Source organism: Apodemus sylvaticus, chromosome X, assembly GCF_947179515.1.
Source record: "Apodemus sylvaticus chromosome X, mApoSyl1.1, whole genome shotgun sequence".
Taxonomy (NCBI): Eukaryota; Metazoa; Chordata; class Mammalia; order Rodentia; family Muridae; genus Apodemus; species Apodemus sylvaticus.
Genome location: NC_067495.1, coordinates 63,173,924 through 63,180,123, shown reverse-complemented (window position 1 = coordinate 63,180,123; position 6,200 = coordinate 63,173,924).

The following is a 6,200-nucleotide window of genomic DNA, read 5'->3' as shown; positions in this document are numbered from 1 at the left end:
TTCTATCCCTTTGACCTCCTTTTATTGTCTAATTGTCCCAGCTAGTACCTCAAGTACAATATTGAAAAGATAAAGAGAGAGGGGGCAGCCTTGTCTAGTCCCTGATTTTAGTGGGATTGCTTCAAGTTTCTCTCCATTTAGTTTGATGTTGGCTACCGGTTTGCTGTATACTGCTTTCACTGTGTATAGGTATGGGCCTTGAATTCCTGTTCTTTCCAAGACTTTAAGCATGAAAGGATGCTGAATTTTGTCAAATGCTTTTTCAGCATCCAATGAAATGACCATGTGTGTTTTTTCTTTGAGTTTTGACAGCGCCCTCACTACCATGGTACCGAGTATGGGGCGTAGGCCTGGGGGATTAACAAAAAACACAGACACGGGTGATTCTGCAAGGAGAATGCCAAAGCTTTACTGAGAGACCAGCAATATATATATATATATACTAGGGGCCAGGGAAGGGAACAGGAAAAATCAATGATATTCTTAGGTCAGGCACCTGGGAAGTCCCTACCACACCAAGCAGGAAGGCAGGAATCAAGCTAAGCCACAGGATGTTTTGCTCTCAAGAAACCTGTGTAAAAAGCTCAGCTGGGCGCATTGAGCCAAGCTCTCTGGTTCCCAAGAAGAGTTTGTTTATGTAGTGGATTGCATTGATGGATTTCCGTATATTGAACCATCCCTGCATTCCCGGGATAAAGCCTACTTGATCATGATGGATGCTCATTTTGATGTATTCTTGGATTTCGTGGGCAAGAATTTTATTGAGTATTTTTGCATCGATGTTCATAAGGGAAATTGGTCTGAAGTTCTCTTTCTTTGTTGGATCTTTGTGTGGTTTTGATATCAGTGTAATTGTGACTTCGTAGAAGGAGTTGGGTAGTGTTCCTTCTGTTTCTATTTTGTGGAATAGTTTGAAGAGTATTGGTGTTAGGTCTTCTTTGAAGGTCTGATAGAATTCTGCACTGAAACCATCTGGTCCTGTGCTTTTTTTGGGGGGGGGGTTCGAAGACTTTCTATGACCCCTTCTATTTCTTTAGGGGTTATGGGACTGTTTAGATGATCCATTTGGTCCTGATTTAATTTTGGTATTTGGTATCTGTCTAAGAAATTGTTCATTTCCCACAGATTCTCCAGCTGTGTTGACTATAGGCTTTTGTAGTAGGATCTGATGATTTTTTGAATTTCCTCAGTTTCTGTCGTTATATCTCCATTTTCATTTCTAAGTTTGTTAATTTGGATACTTTCTCTCTGCCCTTTGGTTAGTCTGGCTAAGGGTTTATCTATCTAGTTGATTTTTCTCAAAGAACCAGCTCCTGGACTCGTTGATTCTTTTTTGGTTCTCTTTGTTTCTACTTGATTGATTTCAGCCCTGAATTTGATTATTTCCTGTCTTCTTCTCCTCCTGGGTGAATTAGCTTCTTTTTGTACCAGAGCTTTCACGTGTGCCATTAAGCTGCTATTTTATGCTCTCTCCCGTTTCATTTTGGAGGCACTCAGGGCTATGAGTTTTCCTCTTAGCACTACTTTCATTGTGTCCCAAAGATTTGAGTATGTCTTGCCTTCATTTTCATTAAATTCTAAAAATCTCTGATTTCTTTCTTTCTTCTTTGACCAAGGTGTCATTGAGTAGAGTATTGTTCAGCCTCCATGTGTATGTGGACCTTCTGTTGTTTTTGCTGCTATTGATGACCACTCTTACTCCATAGTGATCCGATAGGAGGCATGGGATTAGTTCGATCTTTTTATATTTGTTGAGGTCTGTCTTGTGGCCAATTATATGGTCAATTTTGGAGAAGGTACCATGAGGTGCTGGGAATTCTTTTGTTTTAGGGTGAAATGTTCTATAAATATCAGTAAAGTCCAATTGGTCCAAAGCTTCAATTAGTTTTATTGTGTCCCTGTTTAGTTTCTGTTTTCCTGATCGGTCCATTGAGGATAGTAGAGTGTTGAAGTCACCCATAATTATTGTGTTAGGTATAATGTGTGCTTTCAGCTTTAGTGAATCTTCTTTTAGGAATGAGGGTGCCCTTGCATTTGGCGCATAGATGTTCAGAATTGAGAGTTCTTCTTGGTGGATTTTTTTTCCTTTGACCAGCAAGAAGTGTCCTTCTGTGTGTCTTTTGATGACTTTAGGTTGAAAGTCAATTTTATCTGATATTAGAATGGCTACTCCAGCTCGTTTCCTGAGACCATTGGCTTGTAAAATTGTCTTCCAGCCTTTTACTCTAAGGTAATTTTTGTCTTTCACACTGGGGTGTGTTTCCTGTATGCAGCAAAATGTAGGGTCCTGCTTCCTTATCCAGTCTGTTAGTCTATGTCTTTTTAGTGGGGAATTGAGTCTATTGGTGTTAAGAGATATTAAGGAATAGTGATTATTACTTCCTGTCATTTTTTATGTTATTTTTATATTTGAGTGGTTATCTTCTTTTGGGTTTGATGAAAGAAGGTTACTATCTTGCTTTTTCCAGGGTGTAGTTTCCCTCCTTGTATTGGAGTTTTCCTCCTGTTATTCTTTGTAGGGCTGGGTTTGTGGAAAGATATTAGGTAAATTTGGTTTTGTCATGGAATATCTTGGTTTCTCCATCTATGGTGATTGAGAGTTTTGCTGCGTATAGTAGTCTTGGCTGACATTTGTGTTCTCCGAGAGTCTGCATGAGCTCCGCCCAGGATCTTCTAGCTTTCATGGTCTCTGGTGAGAAGTCTGGTGTGATTCTGATAGGTCTTCCTTTATATGTTACTTGGCCTTTTTCTCTTATTGCCTTTAATATTCTTTCTTTGTTTAGTACATTTGGGATTTTGATTATTATGTGATGGGAGGTATGTCTGCTCTGGTCCAGTCTGTTTGGAGTTCTGTGGGCTTCTTGTATATTCACGGACTTCTCTCTCTTTAGGTTAGGGAAGTTTTCTTTCATAATTTTGTTGAAGATATTTGCTGGCCCTTTCAGTTGTAAATCTTCACTCTCATCTATACCTATAATCCTTAGGTTTGGTCTTCTCATTGTGTCCTGGATTTCCTGGATGTCCTGGGATACCACCTTTTTGCATTTTGCATTTTCTTTGACTGTTGAGCCAATGGTTTCTATGGTATCTTCGGCATCTGAGATTCTTTCTTCCATCTCTTGTATTCTATTGTTGATATTTGCATCTATGGCCCCTGATTTCTTCCCAAAGCTCTCTATCTCCAAAGTTGTCTCCCATTGTGATTTCTTAGTTGTTTCTATTTCTGTTTTTAGATCCAGGGTGGTTTTGCTCAGGTCCTTCATTTGTTTGTTTGTGTTTTCCTTTAATTCTTTTAGTGATGTTTGTGTTTTGTAGAGTCCAGCTCTCACATCCTAACCGTGGGTCCTCTGGAAGGAAAGATGGGTAAGGAAAGGGGACAAGAGAAATCACATGGAGAGACACAAAAACACATGGCTTCTGGTTCACGTCTCCATCTTTAATCATGCCTCTCTCCCAAGAAACAAAGGCAGACCAAGCCCCTCCCCTGAAGGCTGGAAACCAGTTCTTCTTGTTCTTCAGGAGGTGGGTGGTCAGGTTGCTGGCTGCTAATCTTGAGAGCAGTGGGCAGGGGGAAGTCACAATTCCTCCCTTCTATTCTTGAGAGCAGTGGGCAGGGGGAGGTCACAATTCCTCCCTTTTTTAATTTTAAGAAAAACCAGTGGATAACTATATTCATCAAAAGACAATGGGCGTTGACCAGTGAGGGAAAACATTGGCCTCGACCCCCTTAAACATTAACTGACATCTTTTTCAGGGGAGGGGAAATAGACTGCCTTAATAATTTAAAGACAGTCTTTCAATATCAACCCTTATGCAGCAGGGCGTGCCTTTCAGGGAAACTCAGAAGAACATTTCCTTTTCCCTTGCAGTGCCTCGCCTCGCACCTCAAACTGATGCCCATGTTTGTTCAATTAACAAACATGCATAGATCCGGTTCTATGCAGCCCCCTCTCTGGGGATCCACTGGTAAAGTAAATGCCCTGTAAATATGAGTTGGCTGGTTTTCATAGCCGCCCATCTTCGAGTCCTGGAAGCCATTGCTGTAGCAGTTCAACTTCTAGTGTTGTATCTGAAAGATATCTGCTTGAAACACAAAATAAGGTATTAAAAGGAAAAACTTCTTGGACTGTTTCTCTGGAGGGCCCATGGTATTTAATTTGGCTGTAAATTAGTAGATCAGGAATAAAACCTGCTTGCAAATTAATGGCTAGAGGAAAAGTAGCCTACCTTCCCAATATGGGAGAAGTAGCCTTAAGAACATTATTGAATTAGTCATACTTACCAGCTGGTTCAGGGTCTCTATTTGCCTAACATATCAATCTTTCTGGCAGCCATCGGGCTCCATCTTCTTTTTGAGAGAAAATATAAATAGAACTTCTTCTCCATAATAAAACGGGGTCTGGACCATTCCCTGTATTGGTTAATGACTCCTGCCATGTAACCGTGGAAATCCCTTGGTATAAAAACTTGTGAACAATGATTGATTACATTTAGAGGCTTCTCTCGAATGTAGAGAAGTGAAATGAAATCTTGAACAAGTATCAATGCAAACATGTATAAACTTTAATTTTCTAATCTTGCATAGTGAGTTACATCCTTTTGTCAAAAATGACTGGGCATAAGGCCACATGGATCAAGTCCTAAATGAGGAGCTGGAGATAAGGAAAGGCAGTTAGGACATTGTTTTACAATAGTGAAAACAAAGATCCTGATGGCATATTAAAATTAAACATGCCATAGGTTTCCAATAAAGGACAAATTTTGCAACATACAGACTAATTGTAAAAGGAGTAAAAGTCTTATTTATAGGTTGAAAAACATTTAATATCATTGTCAGCTTTGCTAACTGAGCTGAGCCAAGTGTTTCTATAACCACCTGTTGATTATAAATAAGATATCTAGCTCTTCCTTCAGAAGAGCCATCTATGAAAATCAAGAGTATTTTTATGCAGAGGCTATAAAGATCATATTAGGAAATACAACCTCATGCATATCTAAGAAACATTATTAATCTATCTTGAGGACAACAGCAATGCCAATAAGTGAATTCTTCTATCTCATCTAGGCAGCGGCATGTCTAGTGAAAGGAAGCCATATACATTTAGCAAGGATTTCCTTGGCATCCAAATTTTAAAATTTTCTTAAAAATATATATGCCTTAAAAATATATATGCATAATTCAAATTATATGCATGGGATACCATTTCCCCTCTGTTTTTCTTTTTTAAGAAGATATTTTTTGTTTTGTAAAAATGTTTTATATCACCTCATCTTTGAGGATAATAAAGAATCAAATTGTCAAAGATATCACAAATGAATAGCCTTTATTTATTAACTGGCCAGTTCCTATGTTTGTTCTAATCCAAGTTGGAACACCAAGCATATACCATAACATAGGCAATAACTATGTAATTACAGAAAATAAACATAACATTCTCAGTTGGTTTTGGCTAGAACAGTTGCAACTAGAATGCCCCAAAATGAATCATAGTTATATGCACATATTTTGATTTTCTAAATTAGAAATATGAGTATCATTTATCTGTAAAAGTTAATTAAGTCGTCTAGAATCAACAGCATTATGAGGCAGAAGTAAAAATTGAGGACATCGAGAACAAATCTTTATAATTTGATGTACATAAAAATATAAAATTATTTTTAAGCCATTACCCTTTGATGATATAAATAATAAATATGCTTGTACATCCGAATGTTTTTATAGAGCCTGTGTGGGATACAAATTTTATGTGCCCTGTCGCAAGGGGTCTTGTCCAGGCACCTTTTTAAAGATTAAATTATAAATAATTATATTGTAGTTGCCTTCAGACACACCAGAAGAGGGAGCAAGGAATAAACGTTTTATTAGACTGTTTAAACATTTCTTTAAAATATTTTATAACATTTTAACAACACATTAATATCTTTATTGAAGGATGTAAAAAAACTTTATTTCATGAGCAAAAAATGTGATTCTATAATCAACATTATTTTTGCCAAGGAATGGCAGTGAACACATATCATAAACAGCTGATTACAGCAGCCTTTATCTGTAAAATTATCTATCCTTTGTCAGTTGAGTTATATCTGCCTTGAAAACAGAGGTTTAAGTTCTCCTGTGGCAAGCTTAAAGAGATGTCTTAGCCAATTAACTTATTTTAATAGCCTTTGAAAATTATTTATTTAAAAAAAAATTTAAAAAA